The sequence below is a fragment of the Oryctolagus cuniculus genome, chromosome 6 (assembly GCF_964237555.1).
Source record: "Oryctolagus cuniculus chromosome 6, mOryCun1.1, whole genome shotgun sequence".
Classification (NCBI taxonomy): Eukaryota; Metazoa; Chordata; class Mammalia; order Lagomorpha; family Leporidae; genus Oryctolagus; species Oryctolagus cuniculus.
The window spans coordinates 91,352,305-91,372,302 of record NC_091437.1 but is presented as its reverse complement, the minus strand read 5'-3'; the positions used below and the strand labels follow the sequence as shown (position 1 = coordinate 91,372,302).

The window sequence follows — 19,998 nt, the reverse complement described above, 5'->3', positions numbered from 1 at the left end:
GAAACAAGGATCAGAGTAAATAAGATTCTAAATTGGACAGAAAAGTTTAACTCAATATAGGACAGTTATTTCAGAAAGTCTGAATTCACCAAAGTTTAAATACCACTTTTGATCCTTTGAAAAACTGTAAAACTAGTACATTTAATACATTCTACATCTTTGTTTTTTTTTGTTTTTTTTTTTTTTGGGGGGGGGGGGGAGAAGGAAAGAGAAACAAGGAGACAGAGAAACACATAGAAAACACCTCCTACCAACTGGTTCACTCCCCAAATGCCTCCAGCAGCCAGGACTGGGCCAGGCCTAAATCAAGAGCCAGGAACTTAATCCAGGTGTACCACACGAGTAGTAGGGACCAAATTGCTTGAGTTTTTAAATTGGACAGAAAAGTTTAACTCAATATAGGACCAAACTGCTGCCTGCTGGAGTAGGCATTAGCAGGGAGCTGGACTTGGGAGCAGAGCTGGGATAGAGGCAGCTTAACAACTAACTAATGCCTGTTCCCTAAATTTCTACACATTGGAAAAGTTCTACTACACTATTAGGTTTCATGGACCATCTTTGTAAGTAAATGATATTTATCTAAATCAACTGAATAATGCTTTTAGAGTTCTTTATTTATTGGTGTTCCAAACAAGAGTCCCTAGTTAAAAATGTCCAACCACCAATAAGCTATACAATAACAAGGGCTAACTTAACTGAACACTTAGTATGTGCTAGGTACTATGAGCACTGCATTTTATTGAATCCGTAATTTAATGCTCAAGTCATTAGATATAAAATCAATTCAATTATCACAATTAGTTGTAGAGGGGCAAACTGAAGTTTAGTTCAAGTAACTTGACTGAGGGTCACAAGCTTGTAAGAGGTGAAGTTAAAATCAAGTTAGGTAGATACTTAGATAAAAGTCTGCCCTCTTATCCACTATATCATACTATCCCCAAAAGAGAAGCAGTGGCTTAGGGAACCTATCTGAAAGTCTGTTGGCTATTTTTCATTTTTTCATGTTGTGATACTACTCAATTTTCCAATTTACTTTCTCAAAGCAAAGTGCTAAGGCTCAGGACTTCAGTTATACCTGTGTGTCACCTAGCAATTGGTGAGTATGAACAAGTTAATTACCTTCAGATAGTAACAGTATCTGAAGAGAGTTTTCAGAATTTACAGATATAATACATATGCCATATTAGTAAAATCCTTAAAATAAAAAGTAGATCGATATTAGCTGGAACAAGAGATGGATTTAAGACATTACCAAAATAAAAACTAGACTTGCTAAGTGGCTAACTAGAGGAACAAATGAGGAAATCAAATGACTCCAACAATTCAAGCAGAGATGATGGCAGATAAAGAAATATTGGGAGGGAGGAGGAGGAGTGAGGGTGGCAGGGTGGGTATGGTGGGAAGAATCACTATATTCCTAAAGTTGCACTTATGAAATGCATGAGGTTTGTCGTCCTTAAATAAAGGGTTTTTTGTTTGCTTGTTTAGGAGAAAAAAAATGTTGGGGAGTACAGCTCTTTAATGAAGAGGAGTCTAAGATGACAGATGTGTATCTAGATGAAAATACGTAGTAGAGCGATAAGCACTGGGAGGAATATATACTAGTATTTACTCAATGTTCATGACTAGATCTTGGTCACAGATATTTTAATGTTACCATGAGCTGCTACTGGCTGTATAAATGAATCCTTGCTCTGTGACTCACTGGGAATAAAAAGAAGAAACAGCAAACATGTCAAAGCTGGAATCTGGCAAAAAACTCAGCAGGGGGAAATGATGGTTTTATGTGGTCAACTGAACATCTATCACTTTTTTGGGAGATACAACTTACACAGAAAAGTGCACTAATTTCAATTGTCCACCTCTATGAAATTTCACATATGGTAACACCATCCAAACTGATATAAAACAATTCTAGAATCCCAAAGGCTCCCCTGGGCCTCTACTCATTTACTATCTATACCTTTCCTATCTAATCATGACTTTAACTTTTACAATCACATACTAGTTTTGCCTGCTATAGGTACTCTTTTGTGTCTGATTTCTATCAAACATTGTCTGTGAGAGTCATTTATGTTGGTTATGAATTACAGTTCTTTTTAAGTAGCTTTGTAGTATTTGATTGTATTACCATGGCAAATTATCTGCTCATTTTAATGTCTGTGGCCATTTGGATTGTTTTCAGGTTTTAGCTATAACAAATAAATGTGCTAAGATAAGTCTTGCACACAAAATAGCAACATATACATATGCACTAATTTCTTGAGTATTCTCTTGAATACACAGATCATAGACCATATACACACATGCACACATTTATACAATGTCAGATCATAGCTCATATATATACACACAATTTATACAATGCCAGATGACAGTTCATACACACACACACAAACATGCACATATACTGTTTTTTTTTAATTTGTTTATTTCAAAGGCAGAATTACAGAGTGAGAGAAGAGACAGAGAGATCTTCTATGTGCTGGTTCACTCCTTAAATGGTCCTAACAGCCAGAGCGGGGCCTGTCCATAACCAGAAGCCAGGAGTTTCTTCTAGATCTCCCAAGTAGGTGACAGGGGCCCAAGGATTTGAGGTATCTTCTACTGCCTGCCCAGATGGTTAACAGAGAGCTGGTTAAGTGGCACAGCTGGGACATGAGCCAGTGCCCACATGGGATGCCAGTGGTGGCTTTACCCAATACACAATGCCAGCCCCTGTGGATACAGTTAAAAACTGCCTTTCCAAGGTTGTTGTACCAATGACATTCTCACAAGCAAATATGAGATCTCCAGATGCTCCACATCTTTGTCAATAGTTGGTATTTTATTTTTTTATCTTTGGTAATTCTGTGATTTCTTTACATGTTTGGGGGGCACTACAACATCTTCTTTTGGGGGCCAACGTGGTGGCATAGCTGGTAAAGCCACTGCCTGTGATGCCAACATTCCATATGGTTACCAGTTCATGCCTGGGCTATTCCACTTCTGATTCAGCTCCCTCCTAATGGCCTAGGAAAAGCAGTGGAAGATAGTCCAGGTATTTGGACTCCTGCCATCCACGTGGTAGAACTGGAAGAAGCTCTTGTCTCCTGACTTTGACCCGGTCAGCTCTGGCCACTGCGGTCATCTGAGCAGTAAACTAGATCTCTAACTCTTTCAAAAAAAAAAAAAAAAAAAACCTTTTCTGAACTGTCTATTCAAATATTTTGTTTCTTTTTTTTATACAAAGACAACAAAAATGGCATTTTTTCAGAGCAGTTTTAAGTTCACAGCAAAATTCAGTGGAAAATAGATTTTTTTGTATATCCCATACCCTTACTTAAGTATGGTCTCTTGACTATCCACACCAAAGTGACACATTTCAACAAACCTATAATGATACATCATCACTCAAAGTCTACATTTTATATTAGAGTTCCCTTTTCCCCTCTAAAATTTATTTCTTTAGTTAGTTGAGAGACAAAGTCACAGAGAAAAGCAGAGGGAGGACTGGGTGAAGCAGGGAGAGGAGGAGGAGGGGAGAGGTGATGAGGGCTGAGTAGATTCCTTTTCTACTGCTGGTTCACTCCCCAAATGGCTGTAACAGCCAGGGTTAGGCCATACTGAAGCCAAGGGCCAGAAACTCTGGCTCGCACAAGGGTAGCAGAGGCCCTTGTACTCAGACGCATTAGCAGGAAGCTGGATCAGAAGCAGAGCATCAAGGATTGGACCAGGCACTATATGGGATGCAGGCATCATAAGCAGTGGCTTAATGCACTGTGCTACATAACTGACCCACATCTGTGGATTTTGACAGATTTATGTTGACATGTATCCACGCTATAGAATGTTATAGAGAAGTTTCACTATCCTAAACATCCTTGGAATTCAGGCTAATCATCTCTCCCTCCTTCCCAATCTCTGGCAATGGCAGATCCTTTCAGTTTCCTCAGTTTTGTCTTCTCCATAATGTCATTCGATAAGAATTATAGTCTGTAGACTTTTCAGACTGACTTTTTTTTAACCAATATGCATTTAAAGTTTCTCCAAAGTACCTCATGGATTGATAGCTCACTTCTTTTTAGTGCCAAATAATGTATGATCGCCCTGATATACCAGGTTATCCATCCATTCGCCTACTGAAAGACATCTATTGCTTTCAAGGTTTGGCAATTATTAATAAAGCTGATATAAACATTTGTGTGCAGGTTTTGCTCATTTTTAAAGTCGACAGTACATGAGTATTATTATTCTCTCTATAGCCAGAACCATCAGGACAGACAAAAAGAGATTATGAGATTATAATATGTGATTATAAAAGTTGAGAAGTCCACAATCTGGCATATGCAAGTTGGAGGCCCACAAGAGCTAATAATGGTTAAAGTCCTAATCCGTGTCCAGTGGCTTGAGGGCCTTCTCTGCATGCAGAATATGGATGTCCCAGTTCAAGCAGACAACAAACTCACTCTTCTTTTGTTTTTTTATTCTATTCAGGCATTCAGAAGATTGGATGGTACAAATTTTCTTTACTTACAGATTTAAATACTAATCTCTTCTGGAAACAGCCTCACAGACACATTCAGAAATAATGTTTGACCAACAAGCTGGGCATCCCTTACCCCAGTCTGGTTGATACACAATATTAATCATCACATAATTTTTCTAAAAATTACCTGAAAATATATTAACATATAATATATATTACATGTTTACATATAGTACATAAAATTATCTGCAAAAATTACTTTGACTTATTTTTAGGTCTGGTCTAGAAATCAAGATTAAGGAGCACTGGTTAGAAAAAGATGATGAAATGAGTTAACTTACATAGAAGAAGTGGAATAGAGTTCAGGAAATAAAAAAAAAAAAACACAAAGGCATTCAGAAAAAATGATCAAACAGGTAGTAGAAAAATTAGAGTGCTGCTGTCATCAAAAAGTAGAAGGGCTTTCAAGAAGGGTAAATGATCGCTAAACACAGAAGGAAGATTGCACAGTGACCTCTTTTTCTTTCCTTCCAAACTTCTCCACCATGATCTCTGGAATCATCTTTGAAGGTAAACATATTCTATCACTATTGAGCTCTCCTGGTCTACCTCCATCCCTTAACAGAAATTGGCTTCCTTTTAGAATATTGCTTCAGGATGACAGCATCCCACATCAGAACGCCTGGGTTTGAGTTCCAGCTCCACTGCTGATTCCAGCTTCCTACTAACATACATCCTCAGAGGTGGCAGATAACAGGTTGAGCAGATAGGTCCTTGCCATCCACGTGAGACACCTACACTAAGCTCACAGCTCCTGGCTTTGGCCTGGCCCAGCCCAGGCTGCTATGGTCATCTGGAGACTATAAACCAGTGAATGTGAGATTTCTGTTTCTCCCTCTGACTTTCAAAGGAAAAAAAAAATGTTTTTTAAGATCATTCTTTCCACAGCTACAGCCTTCTTAAAGGGTTTCTGCTTGCTTAATCTGTTAATCTATGTTAATGCTGTTTCCCACCAATTATTTCTCTAAGTTTTTTTTAAAAAAAAAAACCCTTCCATGGGGCCAGTGGAACAGTTTAAGGTTGCCACTTGCAGTGCTGGCATTCCATATTGGAGTGCTAGTTTGATTTCTGGCTGCTCTGCTTTGAATCCAGCTTCTTGCTAATGCTCCCAGGAGGGCAGTGAATGAAAGATGGCCCACATACGTGGGCCCCTGCCACCTGTGTATGAGACCAGGATACAGTTCCTGGCTCCCAGCTTCAAGATAGTCCAGCCCTTGCTGTTGTGGCCATTTGGTGAGTGAACTAGCAGAAGAAAGATATCTCTGTCTCTGTCTCCCTCCCCCCCCACTCTCTCAGATATTCTGCCTTTCAAGTAAACTAATCTCAAATAAATAAATAAAATAAAAAAACCCTCGAAGGCCAACCCAAAGGAACAAAAAACAGATCAGTGCTTACCACAGGCTGGCTTAGCTAAAGAGGAAGCAGAAGGAACACGGAACTATTCTTTTATCTTGGTTGTAGTAGCAGTGATATGACAGTTCACCATAGAAATGTTCACCAAAAAGAGTGGATTTTGCTGTATGTAATTATACCTTCATTAAGAAACAAAAACAAAGTCACTTTTTTTTTTGGAGGTAATACTTAACCACTCTCACTGTGGTTGTCAAATAAGATAACTGAGTCATTCTCCATAATTCAGCTATGACATTAGCAGAGTTGCTGCCTCACTCCAAGTCCTTCCCTAAAAGGAATTCTGCACTTTGACTTCATTAGCACTAGTATATCAACAAATATATCTTATATTCTTACTGTGTAAGTGGTACATTAAACAGTACTGTACAAGTCCATTTAGATAAAGATCTAAAAAGCGCAAAGCTGAAACTAAAATAATCATATGTTGGGGTTTTGTTTTCCTTTCCAAAGTTTTATCATCTTTGAAAACAGGAACAGTGACCTACAGTAGGAGCATGAAAGGAACTTTTTTAGAGTGCCAGAAATCTTCTATTTCTTGACATATATACTCTAGGTATATTTACTCCATAAAATTTTATTAAGATGCATTTCATTTAAAAACAAAATCTAGAATTAAAAAAAAGTCACGTTTTAACTCCTTTGACATACAATTTGATCAATTGAGATCCTCTGTTTCTTCTCCTATAATTTTCACCCACCTAACAGTCTCTTCTCACCTTTAGTTTCTTCTATTCATTCAGCCAAAAAAAAAAAAAAAAAAATCACTTGAGCCATTGCTTTGATAGTATTTTTTAAATTTTTTAAATATTTATTTACTTGAAAGGCAGAATTAGAGAAAGAGGAGGAGAGACAGAGTGATCTTCCATCTGCGGGTCCACTCCCTAAATGGCCACAACTGCCAGAGCTGGTCCAGACCAAACCCAGGAGCTTCATCTGGGTTTCCCTTGTGAATGCAGGTGCCCAACGAGTACTTGAGCCATTCTCCACTGCTTTCCCAGGTGTATTAGCAGTAAGATGAATCAGAAGTGGAGCAGCTGGGAGTAGAACTGGCATCAATACGGATTGCCAGTGTCGCAGGTGGTGGCTTTACCAACTATGCCACAACACCCACCCCTTGCAAATATTTTCAACTCTTTGCTTTACTCTCTTATTTATTCAATAAGCCAAAATGATGATTCCAACAGATTATATTTCCTACAACTGAGCTACAGAAAAGTTACTGAACTTTACGTTTTGATGTTGTAACCAATATATTATTTCCAGTCTCAGCTGGGCCTTCACTGCTTCTCATCATTCTAGAAAAATCTTATTTTCCTCCTTTCTCCTCTTGTGTTCTTTATTTTTTTCTTAAAAATTCACTTTTTTTATTTGAAAACTAGAGTTACAGAGAAGAGAGGGAGAGAGGGAGAGTTATCTTCCATCTGCTGGTTTACCCCCCAATTGGCTACTATGGCCAGCGTTGAGCCAGGCTGAAGCCAGGATCCAGGAGCTTCTTCCCACATAGGCCACTTGGGCCATCCTCCCCTGCTTTCCCAAACACACTGGCAGGGAGCTGGACTGGAGCATCTGGGACTCAAACCTGTGACTGTATCGTATGCCAGGTGGAGACTTAACTTGCTATGCCACATCACCAGCTCCCCAACTTGCATTCCAGAGCAGTTACTTCAAACATTTTATATACTACTCAAACTGACAGAATCTTTCCTCAAGAAATCCTTCAACATCCTGACACTTCACATGCCATATACTTAGCTATATCTGTGACTATTCTATCCCACAGCCTTCCAACTATGTGCTCAGGATTCTATCTCCTCATTTCAGAGCTCTCACGATACCACAGATGCCCCATATATAACGTAAATTTTCTCCTGTCCCCTGTTAACTTCAATTGCTTACTATTTTCCTGTTTCACTCATCTATAGAAATCTAAATTTGAATTCCTTAACTTTCCCCAAAAATTTGTTGCATATGGGCTCCCTACCTCAGAAAATGGCATCCCTACTGCCAATTATTCCTTCTTTCTTTCACTGTCTACAATCAGGTTCTATTTTTTCTTCTAAATATACCAGATTTCATCTCCAATGTCCTTACTGTTATTCTAAGCTTTCACTAATGTAAAAAAAAAAAAAAACCCACATTAATTAGACTATCTGTCCACCAGTTTTGCCCTCCCCTTTCTATCCATTCTCAATAGTGAAGTAGGTCCTTTATGATCCAGCCTCTATTCTTTCCTATCCCCCATGTTTATATCTTACTCTTTAGTTCAGCCACAAAGGTAAATGCAGAAATCCAACATGCTTTTTTTTTTTTTTAAAGATTTATTTATTTATTTGAAACTCAGAGATACAGAGAGAGAGGTCTTCCATCCGATGGTTCACTCCCCAACTGGCCGCAATGGCCAGAGCTGCGCAGATTAGAAGCCAGGAGCCACGCCAATTAGAAGCCAGGAGCCAGGAGCTTCTTCCAGGTCTCCAACATGGGTGCAGGGGCCCAAGGACTTGGGCCATCTTCCACTGCTTTCCCAGGCCATAGCAGAGAGATGGACAGGAAGTGGAGCAGCCGGGTTCCAACTGGCACCCACATGGTATGCCGTAGCTTCAGGCCAGGGCGTTAAGCCACTGTGCCACAGCGCCAGCCCCTCAACATGCTTTCTTCATCTCTGGACTTTCCTCCTATCCAGGTATTCCTCCACCCTCTGTATCCTTACTCACCCTTTCTTTCAGCTTAGCTACCACTTCCTCCAAGAGGTGACTGAATATATGACCAGGATATATTCTCCTATGGAGTAGCACATTAAAACAATGGAGCTAAACTGTTTGTCTCCTTTACTGGAATTTAATTCCCTCAAGGGCAGAAACTGTCTTAGGAATCACAGGCCCCAGCCTGCGGCAAAGCAGATAGGACATAAAAGTTGCTCAATTAACATTCTGATATTAAATGAGAGAACCTAACCCCCAAGCCAGTGCCCTTCTTATGCCTTCTCAATAGTGAACAGATATCTAAAAGGAACTTTGCTTCTAATACAGGTGAGCTATGTAATTTCAGACAAACTCTCTCCATTGATGACAATTAGTAAACTAACTAGACAAAATATAAAAGTCATAAGGGCTGATACTAGGGCACAACAGGTTAAATCATCTCCTGCAACGCCAGCATGTAAGCCCAGTCCTTGCACCCATGTGAGAGACCCAGATGGAGTCCCAGGCTCCTGGCTCAGCCCTGTGCTACTGCAGCATTTGGGGAGTGAACCAGAGAATGGAAGATCTTGCTCTCTTGCTTCCTAACACTCTACCTGTCAAATAAAATACATAACACATAATATATTTATACAATCACCTATTTGAAAGTATCAGAGAACTATTGAAGCAAACAAGTAACACAAGGCAACAGTTGATTCCTGAGACTAATAAAAATATAGACTTCTAATGAGATTTATTTAGAAAGAAGAGAAAGGGTGTGCATATCAATATAAATTGAATGAAGAAAGCAACATCACTACAGATCCTAAGGCATTAAGAAAATCACAAAAATCAAAATAAGTTTGAATGTAGAAGTTAGAGTGGTGGTTACCCTTTGGGTAGAGATGGCTAACAGTTAAAAGTATGTCATAAAGGGGTTTTGTGGAGTGCCAACAACCTATTTCTTAACCTGGATGTTTGCTTTGTGATAAGTTATTGAGTTGTACATTTAGGTTTGTGCATTTTTCTGTGTAACACTTCAAAATAAAAAAGGTTTTAATAAGGAAAGCTGGCCGGCGCCGTGGCTCACTAAGCTAATCCTCCGCCTGTGGCACTGGCACCCCGGGTTCTAGTTCAGGTTGGGGTGCCGGTTCTGTCCTGGTTGCTCCTCTTCCAGTCCAGCTCTCTGCTGTGGCCCTGGAAGGCAGTGGAGGATGGCCCAGGTCCTTGGGCCCTGCACCCTCCTGGGAGACCAGGAGGAAGCACCTGGCTCCTGGCTTCGGACCGGTGCTACACGCCAGCTGTAGAGGCCATTTGGGGGGTGAACCAATGGAAGGAAGACCTTTCTCTCTGTTTCTCTCTCTCACTGTCTAACTCTGCCTGTCCAAAAAAATAAAAAATAAAAAAAAAAGGAAAGCTAAGAAAGCAGGCTGCATTTTATTTTCTAGGTTCCATATGAACATGCATGTCGATTATATAAATAAAATGTAACTCCTCAGAATAAGATGGTTTAGGCTTACAGTGTAGTCTACTCTGGCACAGGCTATATATAAGAAATAGCAAATTACCTTTTGTAGAGAGGTATGGTTGGCAGCTAACAGAAAAAAAAAGTCTAGAGTAAGTGAGAAATACATAAACTTTGAAAACAATTTTATTTCCCTCCATAAACACTATGAAAATATATAATAATATATTGCTAGACTAGAATGTATAGCTGTCAAATAAGGAAAATACAAAATAATACCATCATGAAATAATATGATGTCTGTTTGAGATAGTCACAATAAAAGTTACTAGCAATAATTTCACAACCCCATCACTTTAACAATAAAGTTGTTATGAAATGTAAAATGCCAAAAATTTAAAAAGTTTCAACACTTACAGCAAGATTACAAGATTTATATGGAGATTATTTTTATAAGGTCTTTGAGAATTGTTCAAGGAAAAGGCCATTAAACTATCTTTAGGAGGAATCTGACCTATTTTATAGTTGGGGAAAATATCTAAGAAGATTAACAGAACATTCTTAGTTTTTTGGTAGGTTAAATCATCATTAGAATGATGTTTTATGTTCTCAGAATACTAAGAGACTAGATAAACCATATCAGTGTACCCCAAATGACAGTCTAAAAACTTCAGCGCCAATGATGCAGAAAAAAAGGACCATGAAGAAAAAAAAAAAAAAAGAAAAAAGTTTATTCAATTTAGAGCTACGGTCCTTTATTTTTCCAACATCTGTGGCGTAAAATGCCTATTCTCCTAGGAGATGGGGACAGTGGGTAGCTGTTATTTTTTTTAAAGACGTCGTTCCTTGTGTGAAGTTGTCTTTCTTGTGTCAATCCTCTCCTCTACTTTTAGAAAACTAAACTTTGAAATTCAAGTCTAGCAACCACTGCTATATCTCATACTATAAAACAATGATATAGTATTCCACCTATAAGTACAATTTGACAGTAATTCAGAATTCATATTCTACTCATGCAAAATTAAGTACACTGCTATATTCCCAGTGCTCACAATAGAATCTGACAAAATGTCATTTTTTAAAGACCATAAATAAATAAATCTCATGACCTTTAATACATCTCTCAACAAAAGGTGAAACTGGTTAGATAAGAGGTATGTTAACATAACTATCTAAAACCTCATGAAAATTCTTTTCAGTCAACATACTTTAGATATGAAATTAGGCTTTTTTTTTTTTTTTTTTTTTGACATGCAGAGTTAGACAGTGAGAGAGACAGAAGAAGGTCTTCCTTCCCTTGGTTTACCCCCCAAATGGCCGCTACGGCTGGTGCGCTGCGGCAATCCGAAGCCAGGAGCCAGGTGCTTCCTCCTGGTCTCCCATGCGGGTGCAGGACCCAAGGACCTGGGCCATCCTCCATTGCCTTCCAGGGCCACAGCAGAGAGCTGGACTGGAAGAGGAGCAACCAGGACAGAACCGGCGCCCCAACCAGGACTAGAACCCGGGATGCCAGTGCCGCAGGCGGAGGACTAGCCTAGTGAGCCACAGTGCCAGCCTGAAATTAAGACTTCTAAAGGGCATTGTTAGAAACTTTCTTTTATTTATTTGAAAGGCAAAGTTATAGAGACTCAGAGAGAGGTCTTCCATGCCCTGGTTCACTCCCCAGATGGCCACAATGGCTGAAGCTGCGTCGATCGGAAGCCAGGAGCCAGAAGCCTCCTCCGGGTCTCCCACACGGGTGCAGGGGCCCAAGCACTTGGACCATCCTCTACTGCTTTCCCGGGCCATAGCAGTGAGCTGGATTGGAAGTGGAGCATTCAGGACTTGAACCGGCATCCATATGGGATGCAGGCACCACAGAAGGCAGCTTTACTGTTATGCCACAATGCTGGCCCTGAAGCTATCTTTCTTGATGATGTAAATGGATATAAATGTAGAGACAGAGGTGATATTTCCATTTCAGCTAAAGATCTGGGGCTGGCATCTCAGCCTAATGGGTAAAGCTACCTCTTGCAACACTGGCATCCCATATGAGAGCTAGTTTGTGTCCCCGCTGCTCCACCTCCTTCCAGCTACCTGCTAACGCACGTGGAAAAGCAGCCAAAGATGGCCCAAGTCCCTGGGTCCCCTCACCCACGTGGGAGACTCATATGAAGCTCTTGGCTCCTGGCTTCTGATTGGCTCTGCTCTGGCAGATGTGGTCATTTGGGCCGTGAACCAGTGGGTGGAAGATTCTCTCTCTCCCTGCCCTTCCCCTCTCTGTTGCTCTGCCTTTCAAATAAATAAATCAATAAGTATTTAATGAAAAAATAAATAAATGCTGCTGCTCTTGGGCTCAAGGGAGTGACAAAAATTCACTGTAAAGGTGATTTTGATAAATTGTGTAATAAGTATACTATGAGATGAGAGACCCAAATGAAGTGCCTGGCTCCTGATTTCAGCCAGCATGAACCAGCAAACAGATCTGTCTCTCCCTCTTTTCCTTGTAACTTTGACTTTCAAGTATACCATGTATATTTTAAAAATTGTCTTACTGGAAAAACTCTTTGTAAATGAAGACGTTCAGTGTTTGAAAACTGATAAAGGTATTTACTAAAGAATTAGTTATGAAAGGGAAAACTAGAGACAATCTAAAAGTCCTTGAATAGGGGCATAGTTAAACTCAACACATCTGTTCTAAGTTTAAGGTAATTAAAACAAAAAAGAAGGGCCAGCATTGTAGTGTAGCAGGTAAAGCTGCCACCTTCAATGCTGGCATCCCATATGGGGGCCAGTTTGAGACCCGGCTACTCCACTTACAACCAACTCCCCGCCAACAGCCTGGAAAAGCAGCAGATGACCCAAATGCTTGGGCCCCTACTATTCAGGAGGGAGACCTGGATGAAGCTCCTAGCTCCAGCCCTGGCAGTTGCAGCCATGCAGGGAATGAACCAGTGGATGAAGACTATCTCTCTGACTTTCCCTCTAACCCTTTCAGATGAATTAGTAAATATTTTAAAAATAAATAAATAGGGGGTCGGCGCTGTGGCATAGGGGGTAAAACCATTGCATAGTGGGTTGGCGCCGGCATTAGATATGGGTGCTGGGTTTGAGTCCCTGCTGCTGCTCCGCTTCCAACTCAGCTCCCTGCTAAAGAGCCTGGGAAAGCAATGAAAGACAGTCCAAGTACTTGGGCCCCTGCATCTACATGGGAGACCCGGGGGAAGCTCCTGGCTCCTGGCTCTCGATGGGCCTAGTTCCCACCCTGGCTGTTGTGGCCATTTGGGGAGTGAACCAATGGATGGAAGATTTCTCTGTCTTTGCATCTCTCTAACTCTGATATCAACTAAATAAGTCTTTAAAAAATAATAAACCAAAAAGATACAGCTATGCATGAAAGGATTTTCATGATAAAATACTGAGTTAAAGCTAAGACACACGATTCGATGTTGATATATTAAAGAATACATTATATGTTTTTTTTTTTCAGTCTAAAAGACTTAATTTAAACCATTTAAACCACAACCAATTGATACTAGTCAAATTCAGCTGTGTTAAGTTGATCTGTTAAATGATATCAAATACTTATACAATTCATGAGCATTTGGGGAGTGAACCAGCAGATGGAAGATTGGTATCTCTCTCAGCCTTCTAAATGAAGTGAAAATAAAATTTTTAAAAATGACAACTTACAGATTGACATAAGTTCAGTTTTATAAAAGAAGGAACTGTTTCAGAAGTACCATATTCCAGTCCTTACAACAGCAGCCCTGAGTGCTCTCCCAGCAGACACATATATTTCATTTTACTAGCCATTCTAGCTTTTGAGAATAGATAATTGAGGCACCTAATGGCAACTAAACAAATGACTAACATCCTTAATGAACATAAAGTGCTTGCAAACCAAGCAAAAGATAAGTACAACAGAAAAATTGGTAAAATACTTGCACAGGCATTTTGCAAGTGGAAACGCAACCAAACATTTGAAAAAAAAAATGTTTAAGGAGCTCACTAGTAACCAAATAAAAAAATTAACTAAAAACTGTTACCACTTTTCCTCATCAAAACTGGCAAATATGAAAAAGGAGACAATCCATATTGGTAAAGGCATGGCAAAAATGCAACGTTTTGGGTGAGCATTCCATTATGTAGACAACAGCAGTTTCATTTCTCGAATTTTTTTTTAAGAGATTTATTTCATTTATTTCAAAGTTACAGAGAGAGAAGTAGAGAGGTCTTCCATCCACTGGTTCACTTCCCAGATGGCTGTGAAGGCCAGCACTGGGCCAGGCGGAAACCAGGAGCCAGGAGCCTCTTCCAGATATCTCTTGTGGATAGCAGAGGCCCAAACACTTGGGCTGTTCTCCACTGCTTTTCCCAGGCCATCAGCAGCAAGTTGGATCAGAAACACTCATACAGGATGCTAGATTCACAGGCAGCGACTCTACTGGCTACACCACTGTCCCAGCCCCTCTAGAAATTTCTCCTAAAGAAATAAGCTGACTGGGGCCAGCACTGTGGCACAACGGGTTAATGCCCTGGCCTGAAGCACCAGCATCCCATACAGGCGCCAGTTTGAGACCTGGCTGCTCCACTTCCTATCCAGCTCTCTGCTATGGCCTGGGAGAGCAGTAGAAGATGGCCCAAGTCCTTGGGCCCCTGCACCCACGTGGGAGACCGGAAGAGGCTCCTGGCTTCAGATTGGTGCAGCTAGCCATTACAGCCATCTGGGAAGTGAACCAGCGGATGGAGGACCTTTATCTCTGTCTCTATCTCTCTAACTCTTTCAAATAAATAAATCTTAAAAAAAAAAGAGAGAGAGAGAGAAAGAAGCTGACAAAAATTTGAGGGCATGTGCTGTGGCACAGCAGGTTGAGGCACTGTTTGTGATGCCTACATCCTGTGTCAGAATGCCTGTTTGACTTTCAGCTTTCTCTGCTTCCAATTCAGAATTCGGCTTCTTGCTAATGTGTCTGGGAGATAGCAGATGATGGCTCAAGGACATGACTCTCTAGCACTCAAGTGGGAGACCCAGATGGAGTCTTGGCTCCTGGCTTCAGTTTGGCCAAGCCCTGGCTCTTGTAGACATTTGGGAAGTGAAAAAGCAGATGGAAGAGCTGTGTATGTCCCTCTGTCACTATGCCTTCCAAATAAACAAATAAATCTAAAAATTAAAAATAAAATCTGTAGAAAAACCTCTCCTCTCAAGAATCATGAATAGCTTTTAAAAACTGGAAAGGAAACCAAAATATCTAACAAAAAGATTGGTTAAATATACAATTGGTACCACATTCATACTCTGAAATAATCAGACAATAAAAAGATATTCAGGGGGCTGGCACTGTAGCTCAATGGGTTAAAGCTGTGGCTTGTGGCACCAGTATCCCATATGGGCATCAATTTGAGTCCTGGCAGCTCCACTTCCAATCCAGCTCCCTGCCAATGCACCTGGGAAAGCAGTGGAGGATGGCTTAAGTCCCTAGGCTCCTGCACCCATGTGGATGAGGCTCTTGGCTTTGGCCTAGCCAAGACCTGGCTTTGTGGCCATGTGGGAAGTGAACCAGTGGTAAGATATCTCTGTCTCTCCTCTCTCTGTAACTCTACATTTCAAATAAAATTTTTTTTTAAAAAAAGATAGTTTTAAATCTTAAAAAAGATGCTCAATATATAAATCAGATTACAAAATACTGCATATAATCTCATTTTTGTAAATAAATGTGTTTAGGGACGTTGATTGAAAAAAAGATCAAGAGGGAGAGGGGTTGACAAAAATATTTTCAATCTTTGCCCGCTCAGTGCAAAAGCAGCCACAGACAATATGTAAATAAATGAGCATAGCTAGGTTTGTGAACACTGAAATTAGTTTCAAATCATTTTCAAGTATCATGAAATAGTTTTAAACATTTTTTTTGTATTGTTTTTTACATAAATGTAAAAACTCCACTCTCTCAGTGCACACCAAAACAGCCTCAGGCCAGTTTAGGCCCTTGGACCACAATTTGCCAACCCCTTGTCTAGGATATATAGGTAAGCATCAGGGGCTATTGAAATGGTGGGATTACATTTTTGGCAACTTACCTAAATTATGTAATTTCTGCAACAAGTACATAATAAAAAGAGTTGAACAGCTGAGTAATAATTAACATTTCAAAGGGCAGTGTGTAAGACTGTCCAAGAAAAATCCCTGGAAAATGAAGTTCACCAACACTTCAGAATCTATTTTATCACACCATCTGTTTTATTCAGGCTTTCTTTTCTTCACTACTTCCCTTTTTTTCATAAATTCACCAGATAGCAACATTTATTTCCTTTATGTTCTTCAGGTCAACTCACTAATCCTTCCACAGCTCAGGTAAAATCATCTTTGACAGTGCCAGGTCACTACCCACCTATGAGATGTCACTTCTTTGCTCATTAAATTCAGACTCCTTGGACTTGGCATTGAACTTCCTTCACAACTGAGGCTATCCTACCTTCAACTATCTTTCTAGTTCCTTATTCAACCCACATTATTTGGATGAACACACTGTCACAAAAGTGGTGTTAAGATTGGGAAGATGAGGAATACAGATGAAATATTCAGTCTAAATATCCAGGATGCACTAAAGGAGTGCCTACTCATTGATGTATATACTTCCTGCCTTTTCTTTCCCCTTTAACTGGCCATGTGTTAAATAATAAAATGTTTAGTCCTGTATTTATTGAGCTACATTTATATATGTTGCTCATAACTTAAAATTCAGTTGCATTTGTTTACTGTTTCAAAGAAACATACCTCTTTCTTACTGTTTTGTACATCTGTAAAACCAATATGGTTGTGTAGCTCAATAGAAATCATTTTCTACAACAGTTCCGTCTTAACTCCTGCTTGTGGAAACTTGATTATGGTGAAAAGAGCAAGACGTTTACAATGACAAAGATCAAGATTAGCATCCTTCATTCCATCTCCCACCCCTAGAAGCAGGGTAATCTTAGCCAAACTGGGTGACCTAATTTATTTTTCCTTCAATTGTGAAATGAGCTAACACCTTCAGAGGGCTGTAGTAAAATAAAAAGGTGGAAACAGTTTCACAGGGCCTCATGCATACTAAGCTCTCCATAAACAGAAATGACCAACACAATTATTTATGCTCCAAAGTCATGACACGACACCCTAGGTTATTTACGACCTTCGATCTCAGAAATTTTTAAAACCTGAGCACAGGGCAGTCAACCTTGTAGTACGCTCTTTAACGTGCGCCTTAATGTACTCAATTCCTCTAAAAAGCAAGTGATTAGACAGCACCATAGAAATATGTTAAAAAGAGATTAAACGGGATGTCTGCGACTTACTTCAAAATAACCAAGGGAACAGAGTTGACGCTGGAGTTTATTCGCTCAACTTCTCTACACTCAAAGACTGTCTTAGGAAAACTGGTTTTTAATGCCCAAAGGCCGACTTGTCTGGGGCTTCAAGCAAAACCCTGGTCACGGTCAGGAAGATGCGTTACAAAGTTCTGGGAGGCGGAAAGCGACAAAGCAACGCAGCCAGGTGAAGCAGGTCAAGCCTCCTAAGCGGACCCGGGAGCGCGCTCCTCCTCCCGGAATCCCCGGGGCCGGCTCCCGAGGCCCGGGAAAGGGCGCCACAGCCCACCGGGCCGCCGCCTGCCGGCCGGCGCGCAAACGACGGACTCTGCAGAGCGCGGGGGAGGGCGCCGGGGATACGGGGTAGACCCGCAGGTGGCGAGTCCCAGCTTCGGGACAGGTCGGAGCCTCCTCTCCGCTCCCTCAGAGCTCCGGACCCACGAGGCCCTTCAGCCACCAGGCAGCCGGAGGACATCTCCGCCTCCGATCGGCGGGCCGCGGTGCAGACACCCAATCGGCCCACGGAGCCCGCCGGTCTCCCCGCATTCCCAAACCGGACTCCCTCCATTCCCGCCCCGACTACTAACGGAGCGTCCCACCGCCGCCTGCCCGGGGACTGCCTCCTTCACCCTCTCCCCAACCGCTTTTCCGAGTCCCCAGCCCCACGTACCTCGGCCGCGCGGCACCCAGCACCTTCTCCAGCTACTCAGGCCTCCAGATTGGTTGTCCCGGGGCGTTGCTGCCAATCAGCCAATCCCCGCCCCGAGCCAGGGCCAAGCTAACCAATCCTCTATTTCCTCCGACTCGGAGGCGGGTGTAGGGAGACGCCGACGGAAGGCAAAGAGACCGCCCCAAATGCCGCCGGCCGCCTTTCTCGGTCGGTGTGCGCACGCGCAGGGTTCGGCGAGGGGCGTGTGCTTTCGCGTGGCCCTCGCTTTGTGCCTTCACTGCTGGCTCCTGGAGAGGGCTTTTGTTGGTAAACTTCATGCTCTGGGTCTATAGGGAGACCCTCATTCTGAATGTAGCCGCCAAGTGTGTATTACCTTGAAAGAAGACATACGTTTTAAGCCCTCGTTAACCTAACATATGTTAAGTCCATTTCATACCACGCTATAGGGACTTGGGTTCACCCGGCAGATCTTCTGGGCGGACCTCACATCCGGGGTGTGTCTGTTTGGGAGGAGTGGGGGCTTGGGGTTGTCCAAAGTACGTGGTGGATAAAGATACTGCTTTACTATCTTTGGTCCCAGCGTCTGTTCAGTCTGATTCATTGGTGAACATGGTTTTTAAAAGTTGAAGGTCTGTATTTCAAATGATTGTCATGAAAATACAATCATAACACTTAGCATGAACTCTGTTCGGCATGATAATGTGTGTAGGCATGATTCATATTCATAAAAGGTTCATATGTAGGGTGAGACCACCTCTAACTAGTTCTGTATTGGTCTTTGAAGAGTTCGTTGATTGGCTGTCTCTTACCCGCCCTTTGCAGCTGATCGCAGAGGTCCCTCCACAAGCCCTAAGAACTGGGTGTTCGTGCCCTGGGTAGCCCAAGTTTCTTCCTCCCCTCCTTCAGTAATCATTCATTTACTCAACAAGGACTTGGTGAAGGCCACTGTGACATTACAAAGATTAAGAAAAGCCTTGAGCCACACCCTTCATTGAGTTTACAGGACAGGATAACAGGGAGGTGAAACACAGACGTGACATATGTGATCCTAAGGCATAGTAGGAAGCCACGGTGACAGGAGCCCAGGAGACATGCCTGAACATGTGGGGTGGCTCAGGGAACACCTTGAGAGGAATGAGAGCTTGGTGAGAAGCTTCACGGAATAGCAACAGTATCTGAGCCAAAGGGATAGGGCCAACTGACAGTGACATTTCTAACAACATCACCTGTTTTGTTGTGTGTGTGTGTGTGTGTGTGTGTGTGTTTAAATATTTTACTTAGTTTAGAGACAGAGTAAGAGAGGTCTTAGATCTTCTGGTTCACTCCCCAAATGGCTGCAAGCCAGAGCTGGGCCAATCCGAAGTCAGGAACTAGGAGCTGCTTCTGGGTCTCCCGTGTGAGTGCAGGGGACCAAGCACTTGGGCCATCTTCCACTGTCTTCCCTGGCCACTGGCAGGAAACTGGATTGGAAGTGGAGCAGCAGGGACTTGAACCGGCATCACCTGTTTCTTCCGAAAGTCTTCTAGTTGTATTTACTGCTAAAGTAATGAAGCTGTGCTCCACGCTCCTGACTTAGACCAGTCTTGAGACCCAAGGAGAAATCCTGGTACCGAATGAATTCACATCCTTATATGTTGTTCTCTATTATTTAAAAAGAGGGGGTCTTAAATCACCCACCACAAAGGGGAAGTTTTTGTTCCCTTCCTTCACATTTCCCTTAATACTAAGTGCCTCAGAATAATCTGCAACTTGGAGATCTGGGTGATATCTATTATTTAAAAAGAGGGGGTCTTAAATCACCCACCACAAAGGGAAAGTTTTTGTTCCCTTCCTTCACATTTCCCATAATACTCAGTGCCTCAGAATAATCTGCAACTTGGGAGATCTGAATTAAACTTGGGCCACTCCCCAGTAAGTTATT

General features: G+C 41.6%; 1 protein-coding gene across 9 annotated transcripts in view; it reads right to left on the bottom strand.

Moving 5' to 3' along the window:
- MTFR1 (mitochondrial fission regulator 1) overlaps nt 1-19,998 on the bottom strand; it is a 99,040-nt gene that overhangs the window by 65,656 nt on the left and 13,386 nt on the right. For 4 of the 9 annotated variants that reach the window (XR_007918616.2, XM_070075098.1, XM_008255583.4 and 1 more), the window contains exons 1-2: nt 18,078-18,213; nt 5,924-6,060 (exon numbers count right to left, since the gene is read on the bottom strand). The gene's annotated coding sequence lies outside the window, so the exon portion shown is untranslated. Of the gene's footprint in view, nt 1-5,923; nt 6,061-18,077; nt 18,451-19,998 lie in introns of those variants that run through there. The other 5 variants (XM_070075100.1, XM_070075101.1, XM_070075102.1 and 2 more) reach the window with 4 other exon arrangements.